Here is a 22,288-nt window from a genome sequence, read left to right on the forward strand (position 1 = left end):
TATTGAATTCCTGAGAAGAATAACTTGCAATAATAGTTGTATCGGTGGAGGTCGCCATACCTCACAGTATGATAAAGACAGGTTTCGCCCTTAGCAGTACCTCAGGAATTGACCTGAGCAACCCGGGATCCCTGCCGGTAAGTAAGCTCCCAAAAAGCCAAAAAATCAAAAAAATCATTAAAAAAAAAGTTTTGCTATCCATTCTTTTGTGCTTGTCTTACTCTAGTTGTGGGTAGTTTTCTATTGCATGAGTATTAGGTGAGTACGTAATACTAAGAATCGGTTAAAAAGAAGAGATCTAACAAGTTGTGACCCTATACGTTTGCTCTCTTTAAAACCTTTCAACATAGGAGACCAACATCAAAACCCTTCACCTAAATCTCTAAAAGATAGGTTCTACCCTACTAGAATAGTCCAACCTTCATGCATAGTTCTACCACAAGCCCAGGATAATAATTTTGAACTCAAATCTCAATACATCACTATGTTGCCCCACTTCCATAGGTTGACCTCTGAAGATGCATTCATATTTCTAAGGGAATTTGAAGAGGTATGTGTTCTAATTAAGATCCAACAACTTTCTGATGATACTGTTAAGCTTAGGTTTATCACTTTTGCATTAAAAGACCAAGCTAAGAAACGGTTGTGTGGGTTACCCACAAATTTCATAACCTCATGGGAACAACTCACAGTTGTCATCCTTAAGAAGTTTTTCCCAACTCACAAGACCAATAAGCTTAGAAGTGATATCTTTCAGTTTAGGCAAAAGCCTAACGAGTCATTTTCCAAACTTGTGGAGAGATTCAAGGATCTACTCCAAGAATGCTCTCACCATGGCCTAAACTTATAGTATTTATGTCAAATAATTTATGAGGGCTTTGATTACCCAACTAAAAAAATGATAGAGTCTATATGCCCTGAGGGATTCACATCCTTTACAGATGAAGGAAAGGCATGGGAATTCTTACTTAACTTAGTTGAAAAAACTCATGAGTGAGAATCAATCCAAGAGAGTGAAAGAACCATAGGAGAAAAATGATATTTTGTGGATGGGATAATAGCCAAGGAAGCCCATTTGGATAGCCTAATCAAGAGGATTGAGGCTATTGTTCCTAGAGAGCCATCATCAGTCAATTTGGTTAAGATTTGTGTTTGGTGCCAGTCCCTTGGATATGTCATAGAAGAATATCCCAACACCTCTGGGGGTACTTCTAATGATAGTATTAATGTCTTATACCAAAATAATCCATATAGTAACACCTACAATGTAGGATGGAGAAATCACCTAAATTTCTCTTGGAATCAGGGCAACCAAGTAGGGCATTTCAATTTTCATAATCAAGGTCAACCTGGACCCCAAAGGCCTCCCTTTGCACAATAATATTTTTCCCAAAATACTTTTTTTAGGCCAAATGTAGGATCTCAGGTTAGTTTTCTTAGGGTCCCTCTCTTATCATCTTATTAGCAACCCCCTGGGTTTACCAACATTGGAGAGGCAAGTAAAATAAGTGACTTGAAAAAAAATATGGCCCTCCTCATGACAAACCATCAAAATCTTACGAGAGAACTCACCCAAGTTATCTCAATTATGCGTGAGGGGAAAAAGAAACTTTATCCAATCAACTAGATCCTAACCCTAGGTATCATCAGTCTATTAGTTCACAAGCACCAACTAATGCACCACTGAATATAGTACAAAATCAGACCCAACAAAGGCCCTCTAACCAATGTAATGTCGTTTATGCCCTTAGCAGTGGTAGAGAGTACCAACAAAGCATTCCTAAATCTTCCCCATCTATTGCTCTTGTTAACTCTCCTTCAATTGAGGACACAAGTGTGCCTCTTGTTCCAGGTTTGTCAGATGAACCTAAAGATTCTTTTGAAATTAAAGATGATTTAGTTGAGGAAACCAAAAATGACTCTTCTGAAAAAGAGTAAATCCCTAACAGTCCTTATATTCCTCCTGTCCCATTTCCTAATCGCTTGGTAAACAAAAAGATTACTTCTATGGATAAAATTTTAGAACTCTTCAAAAAGGTAGAAGTGAATATCCCTCTTTTGGATGCCATATCCCAGATCACCGCCTATACAAAGGTACTAAAAGATTTGTGTACTCACAAACGTATCACTAGTGTGCCAAAAAAGTGTTCTTGGCAGGTAACAATAGTTTCATAATTACTCAGTCTATAGCAGCCAAGTATAAGGATCCAGGGAGCCCTACCATATCTTGTGTCATAGGCAACACCTACATTGAGCATGCCTTACTTGACCTTGGCACAAGTGTGAATCTTTTACCTTACCATATGTACAAGCAACTAGGATTGGGAGAATTGAAAGCTATTGGAACTACTCTTCAGTTGGCAGATAGGTCAGTTAAGATTCTTCAATGGATGATTGAAGATGTTTTACTAAAGGAGGGAAAATTTATTTTTCCTGTTGATTTCATTGTGTTAGATACCAAACTCTTCTCAACCAATGATGAGATCCCAATAATTCTAGGAAGACCATTCTTGGCTACTTGTAATGCAATAATCAACTGCTGAAATGGTTTTCTGAGGTTATCTTTTGGCAACCAAACTGTTGAGTTTAACATGTTTAAGATAGGCAAGCAACCACATATGGAAGAAGAGATCAATATGCTTGAGGATTTTTTAGATTTTTCTGATGATTTAATTACCAACTTTGATATTGACTTTGATTCAGAATTCTAAGAGTGTATAGAAGAGTAGGATGATGATAGTGAAAATTTCTTTTCTGAAGTCTTGAGTCTTCATACACCTGTGGAGCCCTTAGGAACCCTTTCCAATTCCATTCTCAAACCTTCCATAGTTGAGCCCCCTAAGCTAGATCTTAAGGAGTTGCCATCTAATTTGAGGTATGTTTTCCTAAGGCTTGACCAGACTCTTCTTGTAACAACTTCTTCAAATTTGACTTCTAGCCAGGAAGATGAGTTACTTAAAATGTTAAAAGATAATAAGGAAGCCCTAGGTTGGACCATGGCTAATATCAAGGGTACAAGCCCTTTTATTGTGCAACATCATATACATCTTATAGAGGATTCTAAACCATCCATGGAACCCCAAAGAAGAGCTAACCCAATGATGATGGAAGCCATTAAGAAAGAGATCCTAAAGTGCTTAGATCATGGAATAATTTATCCTATTTCTGACAGTCAATGGGTAAGCCCAGTTCACGTAGTACCTTGGAAGTCTGGGGTGACTGTAATTCCCAATGCCAATAATGAACTAATTCCAACCCGTGTCCAATCAGGGTGGAGAGTGTGCATAGACTACAGGAACTTAATGTGGCAACCTGGAAGGACCACTTCCCATTGCCATTCATTGACCAGATGTTAGAAAGGTTAGCTGGACATTAATACTATTGTTTTCTTAATGAATATTTCGGCTATAACCAGATCCCAATTGCTTTAGAGGACTATAATAAGACCACTTTTACATGCCCATATGAAACATTTGCTTACAGTCGTATGCCCTTTGGGCGTTGCAATGCCCCTACTACGTTCCAACGATGCATGATGAGCATCTTTTCTGATATAGTCAAAACATTCTTAGAAGTATTTATGGATGACTTTTTAATTCATGGGAATTCCTATTCTGAATGTCTTCATCATCTTTCCCTAGTTTTGAAAAGGTGTATATCTAAGAATTTGATTTTGAATTGGGAGAAATGCCATTTTATGGTTAAATCAGGTATTATTTTAGGTTATGTAATATCCAAGGAGAGAATTAAGGTAGATAGAGCCAAAGTGGATTTAATTGATAATTTACCACATCCTCAATCTGTTAAGGACATCTGGTATTTTTTAGGGTATGTGGGCTTCTACAGAAAGTTTATTAAGAACTTTAGTCAGTTAGCCCAACCTCTCATTTCATTACTTGCCAAAGATCAAACTTTTAAGTTTTCTAAAGAGTGCCTAGAATCCTTAAACAACTTAAGAAAGAGTTGACCAATGCACCCATTGTTCAACACCTGTTTAGACTGAAACTTTTGAACTTATGTGTGATGCTTCGGATTTTGCCATAAGAGCGGTTTTAAGTCAAAAGATTAATAAGTTGTCCAGTGTCATTTACTATGCTAGTAGGACCTTTAATGATACACAATTCAATTATACAACCACCGAAAAAGAATTTTTAACTGTTGTGTTTGTATTAGAAAAGTTTCGATCTTACTTAGTTGATTCACATGTGGTGGTGTATACTGATCATTCTGCCCTTAGATACCTAGTTTAGAAGAAGTATGCCAAAGTCCGTCTCATTAGGTGGGTTTTACTTTTGTAAGAGTTTGATTTAGAAATTAGGGATAAGAAAGGAATTGAAAACATAATTACAGACCATTTATCTCGGCTTCCCAATTTCTTGACTGTCAATTCTCCAGTCAACGAGAACTTTTCAGATGAACAACTATTTGCAGTGTCCATTGAACCATGATTTGCTGACATTGTCAACTTCTTAGTTTCAAGTGTCACTCCGGATCACTGGTCCACCCAATATAAATATAGGTTCCATTTCCAAGTTAAACACTTTTTCTAGGATGATCCTTATTTGTTTAAGATATGTACGGATCAGATTATCGGACGATGTATTCCTGATCATGAGCAACACTCAATTCTCTCTTTTTACCATGATTATGTATGTGGTGGACACTTTTGACCTAAGAATACTACCGCAATGGTTCTCTAATGCGGATTTTATTGGCCCACTCTTTTTAGAGATACTTTTGATTTTTTCAAGGCTTATCCTGCTTGCCAGTCTTTTGGTCATATCAATAAGAGGAACATGATGCCCCTCAACCCTATTTTGGTAGTTGAGATCTTTGATGTATGGAGTAGGGGAGTCAACCGGTCGGGCCGATTCGGTTTCGATCGGGCTTAATCGGGTTTGAAGACTTTCAAAGGCTACACCGTGTCCGCCCATTTAACTAATCGAGCTTAGTTATTGAGGGCATGGTACACTTTATATTCGTTCGGTCGATCTCGGGTTATAATCGGGCTACCTTAATAGGGCTTTAGTCGGGCCTTAACCGGGCTATGGACATGTTTAATGTTAAACGGGCCCTCTTTAAAATGTGCTATTATATTACGGCCCACTCATGCAAGCCTAAAAAAATGACAATAAATCAATAAATGATACCAAATATAACCATTATTTAAAATGTGAACATGTCTTTACTTTTTAATTTTTATTCTTTAATTTGGGGGGTAAAATAGGTATTCTACAATCATTAAAGGGTCGGACCAAGTCGGTGCACAATAGGCCGGTCTCGGCCAGGCGTTATTCGGTATGTCTCGGTCTGGCGCCCGACGGTCCAAGTAGCAAAATCGAGATCGACCATTTATAAACGGGCCAGGCTCAAGCCCGACACGTTTAATAAACGGTCAGGGCCGGGCCAGGCCGGTCTATAAATGGTCGATCCCGATCGGTTTAGTCGGGTCGGGCCACGAATTGACACCCCTAGTATAGAGCATCAATTTCATGGAACCATTCCCTAATTCCTTTAGAAATTTGTACATACTTTTGGCTGTTGATTACGTTTCTAACTAGATAGAGGTCATATTTTGTAAATCTAATGACCACAAAGTGGTGGTTCAGTTTCTCAAAGAGAATATTTTTTCCCGCTTTGGTGCACCACGTGTAATAATTAGTGATAGGGGTACTCATTTTTGTAATCGGTATTTTGAGACCTTAAAAAAAATTATGGGATCACCCATAAGTTATCTATTCCTTATCACCCCCAAACTAATGGCCAAGTGGAAGTGTCTAATAGGCAGATCAAACAAATCTTGAAGAAAACTGTTAATCCCAACCGTAAGGATTGGTCCCTTAGGCTCATTGATGCCCTGTGGGCCCATCGGACTACATTTAAGACTGACCTTGGTCAGTCTTCCTACCGTTTGGTGTATAGGAAAGCTTGTCACTTTCCAGTTGAGTTGGAGCATAAGGCCTTTTGGGTCATCAAGAAGTTCAACTTTTATTTGTCTGATGCAGGAATTCATCGTAGGCTCCAACAATCTGAGTTGGAGGAACTTAGGAATGATGCCTATGAAAGTTATAGGATTTATAAGGAAAATACCAAAGATTTCCATAATAAGCACATTCTGCGTAAATCTTTTACAATTGATGATAAGATCTTATTGTACAACTCTCGATTGCATCTTTTCCCTGATAAACTTAGATCCTGATGGGATGGACTGTTTATTGTCCATAATGTATATCCCCATGGGGCTGTGGAGATTCTGAATCTGAGAACAGGGGTAATTTTGAAGGTTAATGGTCAGTGTTTAAAACCGTTCCTTGAGTTTCCTACTACTGGTAGTGAAGAAGTCATGGATCTCCATGAACGTATAAAAACCCTATTGAGAAGAAAGAAACAAGCCTGTGTCTTGAGATGGGACTTTCTTTTGAAAAATAAGAGACCCTTGTTTTATGGTGATGGACCATATGTAAGTCTGTGGGTTCCTTGTACTTTTGATTTGGAGTTGAGACCTTCTTTTTAATTTGGCATGAGTTGACAAATGCACAATTTTAAATGAAGTGTGAAATGCGTTATAAAGAATAATAAGAGTTGATTCCCTTGGAACTAGGTAGGGCATTGTGCCTCAGGAAGCATGGTGTCTTGATCGAAATTCCTAGAGAGAAAACTTCTGAAAGAACTCTAGCATCATTGTCTTTGTGGGCATATGCAAAAAGCGAAGCTACATAGTAACTTGGGTGTCTGGTGTTTGCTCCACCATGTCATTCAGGCCAAAAGTAGTGGAGTAGAAATAAGCAAAAAAAATGAGAAAAAAAATGTGTAAATGTCATTAATGCTAGATAACATGTTTGGTCAAAAACACTCCAATGCCTTAGTCATTAGTTCCCTATTTCTTCACAAGTGATTTTGCCTTAAGATAAGGATGTTTTGGAAAAGACGAAGTGAGTTACAAATTATGAAATATGCTAGTGCTTGGAATTGATAAAGGGTAATATAGTTCAAGTGTGGGGGTCCCTTGTAAGAGAAATTATCTTTGCTCTGGATCGGTATGGCCCTTACCATTAGCCAAGCTTGAGATTTGTTTATTCTAAACTTTGGGTGTATATTCACTACAAACACCCAGGAGACACAGCTCATCCACTGGGGGTGACCGAGGGGTTTAAAGGCTTGTTGCACATACTAAGTGCAACCTTGATTCCTACGAAAGTGAGTTAGGTTTTTTGTTTTATTTTTTTTCTTTTTGTTTTACTCGAGGACTAGAAAAGTCTAAGTGTGAGGGAATTCTGATGAGCACATTTATGTTTGAAATCTAGTATAGTAAAACATACATTTTACATATTTAAAATGGAACTACCTTGGGTTTTACTTTATTTTCACAGGTTTTATATTTTCAAAGCCTTAAGGACTATCGGGTGCTATATCTCCAATTTTACATGCAAAGAGGTCTATTTCTTTTCATAGTTGCAAAGATGATGAAATTCTGAGCAAGATGGATATGTTCAATTGCAAGTACACATTCGTTTGATCAACCGTACAAGTGATTATTCTTTTCAGGCCAGAAAAAGAATAATGGATCAGAACTGAACCAAGATGCAGAGCCAGCCCATCTGCAGTTGTCCCAAAGGTATAAGGAATATTCCAAATGCTAACAAGGATCGATAGACCACATCCTTAAGTGATTGAAGATTCGATTTTAGTAACAACAACTACCTAGCGTAGTTGGTGAGTTGTGTGCACAATCCTTTGCTTATTAGGTCTCAAGTTCGAACCTCTTAGCTACCATTTTGTTGAAGTTTTTTTTAGAAGATTTTCACTCTCCTACTCATCACTTAAAGGAGGTCGGCCAATATGGTTGTACGCAAGTTTGAAGAAGAGAGAGAAAATAAAGAGAAAAAAATAGGAAAGAAAAAAAAAAAGACAAAGGCAATGGAATTTCTCATTAAAATAGAATATTGTCCAAATCCAAACAAGAAAAATCAGCCAAAGAGTTTCTTGCACAAGAAGAGAGAAAAATAGAAAAAGAGAGAAAAATAGGAAAAAAATAAAGGTAAGAAAAATCGTGGGAGATCTCTCTCCACACGTTTTCTCTCTTCTCTCTCCTCCACTTCATCAACAAGATAAAAAAAGAATCTTTTTTCTTTAGAAGCTAAAATTGTTAGCTTCCTTCCCCATTCTCCATATAATAGAATTAACACAAGGGGAGGAGGCACTTTATTCTTCTTCTTGGGTTTTTTCTTAGTTGCTCTATCTCTTTCTCTAGTTTTCTCTTTCTCTAGCTTTAGTTCTAGGTTTATGCTTTAAACACTTTTGTAAGTTCTTTTTATCCAATTAATGCAAGCACTTTTATTTTTTATTCAGTCTTTTATTTTTTATTCAGTCTTTTATTTTTATTGTTTGAACAATTGAAGTTGTAATTTTTAAGTTCTAGTTCTAGGCTTAGTTTTAGGTGACAAGAATAAACTATGATGCATGTCTTTCAAATTCAATTTTTTTCTTCAGATCTGTTTTCTCTAGTACTAGAAATTTCAAATTTGGTTTATTCTAGATCTGATTTTTAGTACAGGTAGTACCTCAAATCGATCAAGTTTTCAGTTCAATGGTTGAAGTTCAAGTAAATAGGCTCCTTCAGTAGTCTTCTCACCCCCCTCTCATTCCATCTTCTGACTACCCTTTCTTTCTTAATTTAGGATTTTAATTTCAGTCGTTACATTATTGTTATCCCTTTCCCCCAAGGTTCATGGCTAGTGTATGTATTGGCTTTGCCCCTCTTAGCCATAGAACCATCATTTTGTTGTTTTTATTTTAATCGTCTCCATTTCCCTAAAGCGAAGTAGATAACCCTTGTAAGAGTGACTCTCTGGTCAAGTAGGGAAGCTCATATTATGATGCATCCCTCGGACTAAGTAGAGTAACCTACTTGTGAGTCTTTCTCTAGCTTTATCCCATTTCTTTTACTTTATTTTTATTTCAGCATTTTTTTCCTTCATTGCTTTTTAATTGCGTGGGGTGTTTATTTTCAGCTATTTATTTATTTAATTTTAATTACGTGACTTACATGTTTAAATTCTTAAATGACGAATGATTAGAACGTTATTTTAGATATATATGTTTAAGACGGTAAGAATTAGATCACAATCATTGATCTGTTTACTTTTGCATTATTAAAAGAAGCAAAAAATAAAAAAATAAAGTGACTACTCTCCCTGTGTTCAACCCGTAGCTACACTGATCCGTACGCTTGTGGTTACATTTTAAAATCTCAAACATATTGTGTGAAGTAATGTGGACTTGGAACACACACACCACAAAATAAAATAGAGCTAAGAGTTCTCGAATTTTAAATTGTGAAAGTTGTTTTCCAAAAAAGATTGGAGGAGAGAGCAAACAGAGAAGTTTTTTCAGAATCTACAAGAGTTAGAGGAAAAAAATTGTAGGAGAGTTTTTAGCTATGATAGCAACAGTGAAAAATGGAATGTGAGTGACCCCAAAATGAGGTGGTCTTTGGAGAAATCTCAATAACAATAGGACCCCATACCACCCATTCACACCAAGTTCCAAATTCTAAAAGCCGAAAGCATATCCTCTTAGACAGTTTCTATGATGTATAATCCATGCATGATTGAACTTTACTTTCATTGATTGCACATAGAGCTCACTCCATATTGTCTCACAAAAACTATATTTCAAGAAGCTAGATCATGGCAGGGTATAAATTAGTAATGTATTTTCCAGTTTGGTAAATGAATGGCAACTAACTCGAGTACATGAAAAAACAGCACCAAACATATAATTCGTAATTATGATTGCATTACAAGCCAAAGCATGCATTAAAATTATGCCATACTAAGTACCAATGTAAAATGTTGTTGTCACTAAAAATCATGAGTTTTGATTGAAACCATTTAGAAATATCATAACTATGAAGAAATTGTAGTATTTGCATGAATGATCTAATAGAAAGGTGCAATTCTAATTTTTTTTCTCAAAATATATATTTTTCAGGTATACAATGTCATCATCTAGTGTGAATGACAGCAATCGGGGTTCATTTTCCAAGGTATTTGAATATTGTATGTATTGTCAGAAGAGGGTTCTTGTTAGAATATCAGAGAATGTTAGTAGCAAACACAAATTGTACTATTGCTGCCCCAATGCACCTCATGGTTGTGGATTCTTTTCTTGGTGTGACCCTGTAGAAGAACCGAGAGTAAATCTTATTATCAAGGATACATGGTTTTAAGTATCTCCGATACCGATACGTATCTTAAATTTAGCCGATCGATACGATACATGAAATTTTTAAAATCCTTTTGTATCGATATATATCCTACAATACATACCGATATGCATCAATACACCACCAATACACATCTATACGATACGATATGCCTCAATACGGCTATGAAAATTATAAAATTGAGGTAAAATGTACGTTTCGGTATGTATTGGTACGTATTGGTGAGTATCAGTATGCATCGATCGGTACATATCGGTATATATTGGCACGTATCGGTGAGTATCAATATATATCGGTACGTATCGGTGAGTATCGATACGTATCGGTGAGTATCAGTATGTACCAATACAATACGCTATGGTCATATAATGGCCAAGATGGATAATTTTTCAGAAAAACACAATTTTTGAAGGGTTTTTGTTTCAAAGTTACTGTCATCCATATTTCTCTCTAACTAAAGTGGAAATCAAGGTTGGGAACAAGGATTTTACATTTATGGAACAACTACAAACCTTGAATTATTAGTACAATACCCTCAATTTAATGTTTATGCATAATACATATTATCAATGGCTTTTTTTAACAAATTCTTTATGCAAAAGTGTTTAAAAAAATGTTTCCTATCCATTCATGTGTATATCTTTAGCGTATCTTAGTGTATCTCCGATACGATATGATACTCTCCGATACGTATCTTAATTTTGGCCGACTGATACGGCGACCGATACCGATACTTTAATCCTTGCAAGGATAACATCAACCCAATCACTCACAAAATAGATGTAGGTGAGATAAGTCAAGAAAATCAACAAATGAAGGAAGAGATTCTATCTTAAAGAAAAGAATGAAGAAATTGGAGAAGTCTATTAGGACACTACAGATTGTAATAGTGTGCTTGTGTTGGCCATTGTAGTCATGTTTTCGAGAAATGAAGAATTAGGGAAGATGATAAATAATTTGTAATTTTTTTCCCTAACCATGGAAAGAGTATATTTTGGGTTTATTTCAATGGTTTTATTATTTTAAACCTCGAATGTTTATAATTGAGTACTTGGTTACTTTAATCAAATGGGCAGCACTTCCCTTTTTTTTTTTGCTAGAATATCATTATATTAAAATGAAGAAAAGGGAATACAATAGCAGAACAACACCTAGATGAAAAACTCAAGCAAAAAGGAAGATCGCATCCCTGACCCCCACCTTCGGCATTGCCATCAGTAGGGGAGAAGGAAGCATGTTAATCAAATCTAAAGTTGGGTCTGCTCCCAGCGTCTCTTCTAATAAGATCCTTTATGTGGGCTGGGAAGTCGATATTTGAGGCTGAAATCCCTGTCTTTGCCGCATCTCTAGCCAGATAGTCGGCGATCGAGTTCACTTCCCTGAAGTTGTAACTAATTTTCCATGTTATACCCTCTAAATATGGTTGCAGGAAGATCCATCTCTGTAAGGCAAATCATGGAATTTTCTTTTGTTGGAAAGAGATCGCTACTACACTAGAATCCATCTCCACTTACAAACATGTAATACCCAGCTCTTGAGCTCGCATCAGACCTACCATGAGGCCTTCGACTTCAGCTTGGAAGACTCCCAAATATTTTATAGGATTCAAGGACGCCTCCCCTATGGTCACGAAAAATTCTGCCTGCACCTATGCAACTCGGATTACCCCTTGAGCTTCCATCAAAATTTAGTTTAACCTAATTTACCTCGAGCTTGCACCAAAAAACCTCTAAGATCGACCAAGAGGGTGAACTCTGAATCGGTAATCCGAGCTTCCTACAGCAAATAAGGTTAGCAGCTATCTTAACTTCGCCTTTGGTGCTTGGGTTAGCGGATTTTATCTCCTCTAATATCATTTGCTTTACAAATTTTGTCGGTCTTGCCTTGCCGTCATGCCTTCTATTATTTCTTTCACGCCAAATATGATTAGCCACTGTTACTAGCCTCATATTCCACACCTCTTTGCAGAAAACAATTTTTTGTTTTCTTCTCCACCATTGAAAGAAATCAGACATGGTGCCAGCTTTCTTCCATGCCACATTAAAGTACCCATAGAAAAAGAGCCATATATCCTCCGAGAAAGACCATTGAAGGAATAGATGAGCCATTGACTCAGTCTCCATTCACATAAGCTACATCTAGGGACAAGGGTTATGCTCCTCTTCTGAGCAGCCTCATCCATAGGTAGTTCGTTATGCACCATTCTTCAACGAAAAATAGACACTCTTGGCTACATCTTTTTCCCCCAAATCAGAGAGAACCATGGAACTTTTGGATTGCGGATCCTGATATCCTCCGAGGAAGAATTTGAATTGAAAATCCCATCAGAAGATAGATTCCACAAACACATATCTTCACAAGTATAAGTGGGAATTTTAATATTCATAACTTTCTCAAAAATACCATACAGCAAAGGGGAGTTAACATTAGGCAATTTCCATTGGTAATTGTCAATGAAAGCGCTAAACTTTCCCTTACAGAGAAGATCTGGCTCTCCCTCTAGACCGACCAGATCTAGGATGGATTGTTCACCCAACCATTTATCTAACTAGAAATTAATGTTTTTCCCATTTTCAATCATCCATGCTTCTTTAGAGGACTAGCACTTCCATTCAATATAGGACAACCTGGTATTAAGAAAAAATAGACAAAATTTCTTTTGAATATGAGACCTTATAAAAACCTGTTAAGACTGGATCTGTCCAGCAATAAGACTATACTTGATTTCAAAATTCCTCAACAACATGAACATCACCTAATTGGTATATCATCATACAGTCTTACACAAGATGCACGCATACAGTCTAAATCTCATCAACATCAACACATAAATATTGCAAGTCGCAACTCTCTCTCTTTAAAGTTGTTCCATAACACATTAAAATTCATTCATCCCACGACCTTAAAAAAAAAAAATGGGAAAGAAACAAAAGTGCTCTCATCAACTGCAACATGCTTCTTAAAGACATTATGCTCTCATCAGCAGTAACATCCATCTTCCTACTTCCTCCTAGTCTGCTTTGCCTTCCATTTTGCATACTTGACAGCTTACCTGGCCAAGGTTTTCTCTTGAGTTGTTAGCTTTGTAGGCTAGGTAGATGATTGTGACCTAGTCAGTATTCGAGTGCTTGTGCCTCCACGTTGACTCTCATCCCTTTGCTTTCTCTACACAAATCAGTAAAGAACAATTCAATAGTGGAGCATGCAAATAATTTAACTAATTTCGATTGTAAAATACTTGTGAGGAGTCATACCTTCATGCTTGTTGTTTTATTATTCTTCAATTGTTCTCCATCTCGAGGACATGTTCTCTTGTTGTGGCCTACTAGTTTATAGATATCACATCTAACACTTGATGATTTCTTCCTGAACTCCGCGCAGTAAGTCCCTCATCAAATTCTCTTTTCCTATTTTTATGAGGTCTTTCGGGCCTCCTTTTAAGAGATGGAGGTTGGACCAACACATTAGAGCCATCAACTACTAAATTTGCCAATATTGGGAGTGGTTGGATGAACTCACTATATGCTTAAAGGAATGTATTGACACTATAGTATGAACTGCAGTAAGACTCCAATGACCACCTAGTGTGTGTGATAGTTGCTGCTGTATGTTTACATGACAACCCAATACAATCCCACATCGTACCACCATATGTCCTCTCTGACAAATTGACCACAACGCTGCCACCATGGATATCCACCACCTCAAATGCATGTGTAACCTTGATACACTATGCATTTCCTTGCTTTTTGTTAGACCTTATCTAAATGTTTTTTTCATATCAGGTGTGACTAGGCCACCAATTGGGTAGTTGCAACCCTCATAATAGGCTTCTCTCATCAATCACCAAGATAATAGGCTTGTCCTTCACATCTAATATTTAGTGGTTGCATGACTCGGTCATGTTGTTGGTTAGTTGAGGACTCTTTGCATTAATATCAAATGCATGCCTTGCCCATAATCTTGTAGGATTACTCATCAACCAACTACATGCTCCATTAGATATCTTTTTGATGGAATCCATTTCCTTCTCAAACTGGAGGAGAGTAGTTGCTGATATTGCTGACCAAAAGTGTTTCTTATACAATTGTCCTGAAAATTGACTTAAAGTTCTGGTACAGATGTCTCACACAACATCTCTAATGAGCATAATAAAATACTCTAGTGATGGCATTCGATAAACCCTACAAAACATAAACAATATATTAAAAGTCATTTAATATGGTATTGAAGCATGGAGTAAATGGTAGTTGTTATAAATTATTATCAAGTACCTTTTGTTTGTCTGACATAAAGGTTAGAGCAAACTCATCAAATGCCGGTCCAAGGGCTTCACGTAGAATTTTAAGTAAAAAAAGCCAACTTTCTTTGCATTCAACCTCCACAATAGCATATTCCATTAGGAACAATTCATTATTCTCATCAAAAGAAATTGCTGACAAAAGGATGCCCCCATATCTGCCCTTTAATTGGTAGCCATCTAGACTAATGAATGGTCTACATCCCTTTAAAAAACCAGTAATACGAGCCTTAAAGCTAACAAACATCCAATGAAATGGTCTACATCCCTTCAAAAAATCAGTAATACAAGCTTTAAAGCTAATAAACATTCTCTTGAACACTGCGTTCCCTAACATGTCATGCTTTTCATCGTATTGTATCTTAAAAAAACTATCTGGCATCTTCTGTAACACCAAATTACCATATGTAGGTAATAGAGCATAGGAATCTTTATGACTACCTCGTGTCATTTCCAAGGCAATGATGCATGCCCAGTACAACTTCATGTAAGGGGGTTTAATCCTATATGTTTCATGCAAGCAAGAATGTAGCCATGGACTTTACAGCCATATCTGTCTCAACCTTAAGGTGAAGAGCAAGTTTTTTTTGCAATCCAATGTAATATAACACTCTTGTATTTTGTTAACAAAATACAAGCATGCCTTGGATTGTATGACTTGATCATAAATGTCATAGCATTCTTAAGCCCCTACTTATCGTCAACTGGTGAAGCATATACTCTTCAAGTACAACTAGGTGCATTGCATACTGCAGTAACTCTTATTTTCTAATTCTTATGTTTCAATATATCAAAACCTTCTTGAATAGAAAACTATTGCAGGGCAACCTAAAGTGATTCACATTATCATATGAATTTCTAACTAACTTTATTTTACCATCCTCAACAACATCATAACCATCATCTTTAGAATGATATCCAACCTCACCTACATTGTTAACTTCATCATCCTCTACATAACAATCATCAATAAGGCTGTCACCACTTTCACTTCCCTTATCGACAAACTCATCATGTTGACGTACCCAATCTTCATCACTTGTAGAAAGATTCTAGATTTGAGTTGAATCATCTCCCAAATCAGCAATATTATTTATTGTCCTTACTCCCATATTAGAAGATACCTGAGGTACTTCATCTGAACTATCACTTACAATGTTAACTTCCATTTCTTCTCTATTAGTCTCCTAGGTAAAGCAACAGCATTAGCATGAGCTTTAGCTTTATCCTTGCTAGGAGCTTTAGCTTTACCCTTGCTAGGAGCTTTAGCTTTACCCTTGCTAGGAGCTTTAGCAGTAGCATTAGTAGTGGCACTATCACTTCCATCACTTATAGCACTTGTATTATAGCTACACATACTCCCCACCTCTTCTAATCGGCTGTTTTCCCCTTCTCTTACTATCTAATTTAGTCTCCATATGCTGCTTTTCACCTTTTCAGGGTACCTATACCAGAACCCAATTGCTGACCAGCTGAAGTGTGCCACATCTCTCACTCCCCTCCTATTTGTTTCTCTATAAACAACATCATTGGAGTACGTTTTGACTGTCCACTTGTCCTTCTGATAACTAGGGTTATCTTCAAGGTCAGACACTGCTAGTTTGATGATATCCACCCCATCTAAACCCAACAGGTTGTATATGCCAGCATCATGTAGCACTTGCACATGCACTTCAGGAGAGATCTCACATTTGACTTTAAAACTTACACTACGGTCTCCAGGTATATGGTTAATGACAAAATTGTATATGTGACAGACCATGTCTACTTGTGCATAACAGTTTGGATCAACAAATATTGTGTGAATTCTCCCACACCATCTAAACTGAATATGACACCTCACAACAATTGCGGTAAAATTCAACTATTAAAATGGTCAACAGTTATAAGTAGACAGAATGAGAACAACATATGAAGAGGTATGAAAACAACATGTTAAACAACAACTCCATTTGGTTGGATGTAAAATGTTGTATAGATTCTCGGAAGTTGCAGCTAATGTATTTTGCAGAATATGATGCAATCCCCCCTGATGTAGGGCTAGGTTCACTTAATAGTAAACAAAACCCAACCAACAGGTAGTACTATTAGGTACTAATTTACAGCATTATAAAACCCATAATAACAGCTATAATAATGAATAGATCAGTCCCCAAATTAGGTTCAAAACTAGGTTAAAAGTATGGTCACAACAAGGATGTAGAAATAGCTAATCTAGGATAGTGACTAGGGGGTCAGCAACTGAAATTCTCCAAATCAACAACAACAACAACAAAATCAATTCTCTAAATCAACAACAAAATCTGAAATTCTTTTTGGACACATATTGAAAAGAAAAAAAAAATCTGATTGGTGCTACCTCCTTGCCTCCAAGAAGCTTGGCTTCTAAAGGCCAACTAACTCCCCAACAAAGTTCATTAATTACTCATCCAATTTTAAGAGAAACACTCACTGAGCAGTGAACAACATATTTATATTTCTGCTCCGGGACAATTACTTGTGTTCAATAAAAACAATTTATATCTTTACCCCAAAAAATAAATAAATAAATAAAAACAATTTATATCTTTGTTAGATGACTTCCAAATCAGATTTATCATTAGGGGTTTTTTGAAAGCATAGAAGACTACTTCCTTCCACAATAGCATCCCAAACCTTAACTATTTATAGGTCCCTATAGCCAACAAGAATTTCACCTACACAGATAATAGATAGGTTAAATTCTCTTTATGATCCATGATGAAATTGATTGCCAACCCATTATCATAGCCAACCATGATCATACTCATTCACATTTCCCACATCACACAATAAATGTCACATTTATAACAAAGGAAACTTAAAACATACAGATAAGGAGTTTAGTATAAAAGGAAGCTCTTACATGGTTACCGAAAATAACAATTCGACCAAGAGAAACAGAGGTGTCGTAGGTCTTATATAGTTGCAAAAATAACCAATAGAAATATGCGACAAATCCACCAATTTTAGAAACTCTAAATTGATTTGCACCAATTCTAAACTATACTAACCTACACCAATTCTAAACTATACTAACCAAATAAAAACCAAATATATACAGATAGCTTCATCAAGAATCGAATCAAACAAACCAAATGAAGCCATATCAAAAGGGGAAAGGGGGAGCAATAAACTAACTTGAAATGATAGTTTTCTGTATGTAGATCGTAGCACAGATGCAAGAACCAATTTTTTGTATCACAGACTCAGGGGAGTTTTTTCGTAGCCCAAATGCAAGGGAGAATTAGGGCTTCACTAACAACTGAGCAGAAAAGATTGAAATAGCAGAAAATTAGGGCATCATTATCAGGGCATCAATCGTACATAGATTACAGCAACATTACAAACCGTACCTCACCGGAGATTGAATGAAAAATCGGAGACCTTCCCTCATCGGAGAAAGAACATGTCAGAAGAGGGCTCCTTTGTTGTTGGAGAACAAGACCTCTTTCGTCTTCACAGAACCAGTTTTCATCGTTGGAGAACGAGACCTAAAGCAGGTCTTCCTCGCCGGAACAACCTACGGTGAGCTGCTAGATAGGTTGAAGCAACCAAAAACCAAGTGTGGCTGGTATGTTTATTCATTACTATTTACTAGGTTGAAGAAAGAAAGAAGGGTAATGTGGGGATTAAAATTTTGGCGCAAGTTAAAGGATAACGCCTCAAACCAATGTGTGTCAGTTTTTTGGGTTTAAATGTAAAAATGAAATTATATGGGGGGTGACGTAATTGGGGCAAAGGCGAGGGGTGGTGTAAATTTCCCTATCATTTATAATAAAACATAAAAAAATATATATAAATATAACCCTAATCTAGTTTGCTAGGTTGAAAAACAGTAAAGCATATGATAAAGTGTGAAAAATTATGCTAAATACAGTGTAGGTTATCATGACAATACTAGAAAACATATAAAGTTAATACGAGTGAGAGGATTAAAATGGATTAAAAAGAAACATTGATGAGGGAACTGAAGTTGAAAATCATTTTGTCAAGCTGCATATGTACCCTTGATAGAGATCAGACTAAATGTAGTTCAGGAGGAACATGGTATTTTAAGGTCTTGAATATCTAACCTTGGCAAAAGTCCAATGATGCTGATTAGGTGTCAATCAGGTTCCTATAGAAAAGATTCAATTTTGAGGGCCCAGATTGGTTGATAGAGTCCATTGGAATTTTAGGTATGTCAAGGGTAAAAGACTCAAAACCACTTATTTAGGATACGAGGAGTCCAATGACATTGACTAGGTGTCAATCGAATTCACACAAAAAATGATTTTATTTTGGGGGCTCAGATTGGCCAACAGATTTTGTAGAGATTTTGGTGTTGCTAATTGTCAAAATCACATACTTAGGGCATGGGAATCTAATTACACTAAATGGACATCAATCAGACTCATACAAAAAATATTCTATTTTAAGGGTCTAGATCGACCGACGAAATCAAAGGATTTTTTGGGGTGCTAAGGGCCTAAACCACTTATTTAGGACATGAGAAGTTAAATGACATTGATTGGCATCAATCAGACTCACATAGAAAAAGATTCGATTTCAAGGCCCCAGATTGATCGACCGAATCCACATGGATTTTTGGCATGTCGAGGATCAAAACCACCCCTTTAGGGGCATAGGGAGTCGAAGGACGCAGGATGGGTCAATTGGACTCTCAAAAAAATAAAAAATGTAGCACAATGACATATAAAAAGTAATTTAAACTATCTAAATAAAACCAATTAAAAATTAAAGCAATTCTCTAATTATAAAATAAATAATCATATAAGGGAGGAGAGAGAAGAATACTTGTTTTGGCCGAGGAGGCCTTGCAAACTTAAGTATCATTTTTTTTTTGTTCACAAAAATGGTTTTGGCTATATTTGGTATCATTTCTGAAACTTGTTTTTATTTAAAAAAAAATTAATAAAACATAAAAAATTAAAAACCAAAAAGAGATCAAGAGTCATTTATGTGTTTGGCCAAAATTGATTTTTAGTTATTTTTTGCGGTGAATTTAATGAGCACATGCTTAAAGTCGTAATATGGAGGGGTAAAGTAGTCCTTTGCTTTGTAATTAGAAATCCAACCTCTTACCCCTCTTCTTCAATCCAAAGTGGAGAAAGAGAATTATAAAGAAGTTGGGTGAAGGGAATATCTTCACCCATTTCTTAAAAAAATCATTTTCATATAGAAATGCTAAACTATTTCTCACAAAAAATCATTTTTGTCAAGTAGTTACCAAGCCACTTTTATGTTTTGATAAAAAATGGTTTTCATTAATGATTTTTGTTAAATAGGTAAAAATCAAAAATTAAAATGATACCAAAGAGGGCCTTAGTTCTGCAGATTTTTTACGCCCTAGCTAACATTTTGGTGAAAACATGGCTCTATGGGTATTTTTGAGATTTCAAGGGCTCTACTCTCTCTCTCTCTCTCGATTTTCTACCCACTTTCTCACTAGAATTTTTTTGCTTCCCTAAAATTCTCCTCTTTGTGAAATATTTTTTTGAATTATAGGTGCTTATTATTTATAATAAACCTCCTAAGGGCATTTTGCTAAATAAAGAAAATGAAAATTTTTGGCGGCAAGTATATGAAAAATTCACCATCAAAGTATATAGAAATTCGGTGCGGTACCAAAAAATGGCTCCCAAACCTATTTTTGGAGATCTGTCCGTTGGATTTGATGATCCATATATCGATGGAATCCTCTCTTTAACTAATATCCAATGATGCAGAGATCTGATGAAAATTTGGCAGAAACACAGTCAAAACCATGTTCAAAGTGGAGGTTTCGTAAAATAGGTCTTTTTATTAAATAATGGTTAAACGGCATCGACTTCGCACTAAAGGCAAGATTCGGGCTTAAAATGATAGAACAAACTTATCCTAGAAGTTTTTCTGATTTTGAAAAAGTTATGTCACCCAATTCACTCCATGAGAAAAATAGTCATTTCCTATCGTAGGATCTTTAAGAGTTGTGTCCCTCTATTCATCATCGTCTCAAGGATCCTCCAAGGTGACAAATTTCAATATCTACAATCATGTCATTAGACAACTTAGAAAGTGGATTGGAGCAAGGAAACATTGTCAAATACACATTCTCACACACTTTGAGTTGTGGAAAGAGATTTTATCAATTCTTGCCATTAATGTTATAGTGGTCATATCTCACTCAAAAGTCAATGTTTTATAGTGAGGTTTAATTTATTTAACTTAGAGAGAATTTATTTATTTTTTTTTTTATTTTTTGAGTATGCATGTTTTTCATCAAGTTTTCTTAAGTTCTTCAATCTCAGGTAAGCCCCCAAAAGAATCTTTTGTTTCTACTTAGGTATAATTATGTAGTCAATGGTATAATGCCATAATTTGGACAAAAATGAAGGTGGTATATATACTTCTCCTTTGTATGATTCTAACTATTCATGGTCATTCCTATGTTCTCTTTTATTATTGGACATGATAAAAAGTATATTAAGTTGTTGCCATGTTAGTTTGTTAGGGTTTTCTTTAATGATTTTCTTGCATTGCATTAGGTCACGTTAGGGTTTTGTCTCATCCTGCATGCTACCCATACGAGGTTTAGTTTTAATTTCATGTTTGTTTGCTACTGTAATCATTCTCTCATAATATGTTCCGTTGTTATTTTAATACTTTTCATATGTTTAGAGTTTAGTTTACATCATTCTCATGCTTAGGATTGCATTTGGTTGTTAGTTTCATGTTGAGCATCACGGTTGCTTGTATACTTGTAATGGCGAGGTTCATTGTCCATAACGGATCAATCTCTGCTTAGTCTAGGTTTTTTCATGTTTTCACGCATGTTCAGGCCTCACATATCATGTGTTTTAATATTTTTCTTTGTGGCACATTCAATATAATGTATGCTTAATTTTCAATTTCTGTTTTGTTTTCATATTTAGCATTTCATGTTTATATTATAAATGTCAATTGCTTAAGAAGGCCAACATTAAGCTGAGAAGATTGGTGTGCATAACACCTTCTTCGTATCGTACCTTGACGTGTTGACCGGTGCTATTGGAGTCGTTAAAAGTCATGTCTCTTTTGTGAGTCCTAGACTTTAATTTAGGTGGTCTCACTCTCTCTCTCTCTCTCTCTCAAAGCTGATGTAATTCTTCTAAGCTAAAACTCACCACTTAAAAATTTGGTATCCAAATATAATTCTGTGGTAAATTTTTAGGACTATAGGGGAAACTTTCTTTTGATAGCAAACTTAACTTCAAAATTTTGATATATTTATCATGGGGCAATTGCTATCACTCCCTACACTTAGACTATATTTGCATACTCCCTTACCTTAAACTTTGTTTCTGATACTCCCCAACATTTAGACTTTTACTTCTGTTCTCTCCTGATATTTTTAAATAGCCAAATTACCCCTCAAGTAAAGGTTTCCACAGCCAATTGACTAAAACGAGGGTCCCATTTTGCATGAGCACTATGTCTTACATATAAAGGATCTTGGACGTCTCATGACTCAAAATTTCCTTGACAAGCTATATGAAAATAATTTCTGAAAGTCCATAGAAAAATTATTACTAACTATCGGCAATGAGAAAAAAAATATTCTGACAAAGACACTCCATAGCAATATCCTCTTCTTCATATATAAACCGGCTGTCATCATCTCTCTTTCCCTTTCTTATTTATTTTTATTATTTTTCGTACAATTTTCTCTCTCTCCCTAATATTTATTGTTTATTTATTCAATGCTTTTTTTTTTTTTA

The 22,288-nt window shown here is 36.0% G+C and overlaps 1 long non-coding RNA gene and 1 other non-coding gene across 3 annotated transcripts; both read right to left on the bottom strand.

The window, feature by feature from the left end:
- Positions 1-733: 733 nt before the first annotated feature.
- On the bottom strand, positions 734-840 carry LOC122080451. The gene has a single exon (XR_006140745.1). It is a non-coding gene; the product is annotated as a small nucleolar RNA R71 (small nucleolar RNA).
- A 12,120-nt stretch (positions 841-12,960) lies between these two features.
- Positions 12,961-18,196, bottom strand: LOC122078667. Of its 2 annotated transcripts, XR_006140153.1 has the most exons (4): positions 17,903-18,196; positions 14,503-17,811; positions 13,483-14,412; positions 12,961-13,393 (listed from the first exon to the last, which is right to left on the bottom strand). It is a non-coding gene; the product is annotated as an uncharacterized LOC122078667 (long non-coding RNA). The 2 variants fall into 2 exon arrangements; XR_006140152.1 differs by having other exon boundaries at positions 13,483-17,811.
- Between the last annotated feature and the right edge of the window lie 4,092 nt (positions 18,197-22,288).

This window comes from Macadamia integrifolia, chromosome 5 (assembly GCF_013358625.1).
Source record: "Macadamia integrifolia cultivar HAES 741 chromosome 5, SCU_Mint_v3, whole genome shotgun sequence".
Lineage (NCBI taxonomy): Eukaryota > Viridiplantae > Streptophyta > Magnoliopsida > Proteales > Proteaceae > Macadamia > Macadamia integrifolia.